Genomic DNA, 948 nt, shown 5'->3' with positions numbered 1-948 from the left:
TGTTTTTTTTTTTTTTTTTTTCAGGTCCCTCTGAATGAAATTCTAAAATCATTACTTTGTTAAACATTGCTGTTTATATTCTCATAAGCAATTTAGCTGCTAAACTCATCTCATTCAGGTCTGTTCTCAGAATGTTAACCTAGTAATGCCTCTCCCTTTTTTTTATATGTAAACTTTCATCAAACCCTCTTGCAAGAAGTTTAAACAAACTGTAATGTATGAATACCTCACATTTCCCAAGCACAAGATCATATAAATTTGATCTGTCACAAATCTTGCAAGTTCCTTTATGTGCATCTCCAACCTTCTAGTAGTTAAGTCTATATATACCTATAATTACATCTAGAACATTTAAGTTCACATATAACTTTAGATATTTTTAATAGGAAATTCTGCATTTATAAAAAATAAAAAATACTGAAGTGTATTCTTAGGTTTATAAAGTACTTGTAAATCAGTTTTTTGTTAACTCCAAAAAAAGGCTTAACTATATGATTTTTTTTACAAATAACTTTATAAAATAATATTATAAATACTGTCATGGAACATTAAATTTTATTTGTTTAAGTGTTTTAACCCTATTCAATATAATATTTTTATCTATCAGATTATTTTAAATAGCAATTTTATTTAAAAATAATTTTTTTAAATACCTTATGAGTGTGTGTGCTATTTATTTTATAGGGCCAATTATTTAGTAATTTATCCAGATTTGCTTTAAACAAATCTAGAGTACAAACGATAAAATATAAACCTATAAATATTTTGTTAGAATACACTTCACACATAGAACTACTGTTCTTATTCTTTACTACCATATCAATAAAAGCAAGTTGACATTCTGCATATGATCTGCTGTTAATCTTAATTTTAATGCTAACTACAGAGATTCGATGACAAGGAACCCACTTTGAGACTAATAATGGTTGGAGACGGCTTGAATGGGTA

General features: G+C 26.5%; 1 protein-coding gene across 1 annotated transcript in view; it reads left to right on the top strand.

Moving 5' to 3' along the window:
- LOC106459516 (neural-cadherin-like) overlaps positions 1-948 on the top strand; it is a 115,986-nt gene that overhangs the window by 110,658 nt on the left and 4,380 nt on the right. The gene's annotated exons all lie outside the window — the stretch shown is intronic.

Source organism: Limulus polyphemus, unplaced genomic scaffold (genome assembly GCF_000517525.1).
Source record: "Limulus polyphemus unplaced genomic scaffold, Limulus_polyphemus-2.1.2 Scaffold28, whole genome shotgun sequence".
In the NCBI taxonomy this organism is placed as follows: domain Eukaryota; kingdom Metazoa; phylum Arthropoda; class Merostomata; order Xiphosura; family Limulidae; genus Limulus; species Limulus polyphemus.
This window is presented reverse-complemented; position numbering and strand designations above follow the sequence as displayed.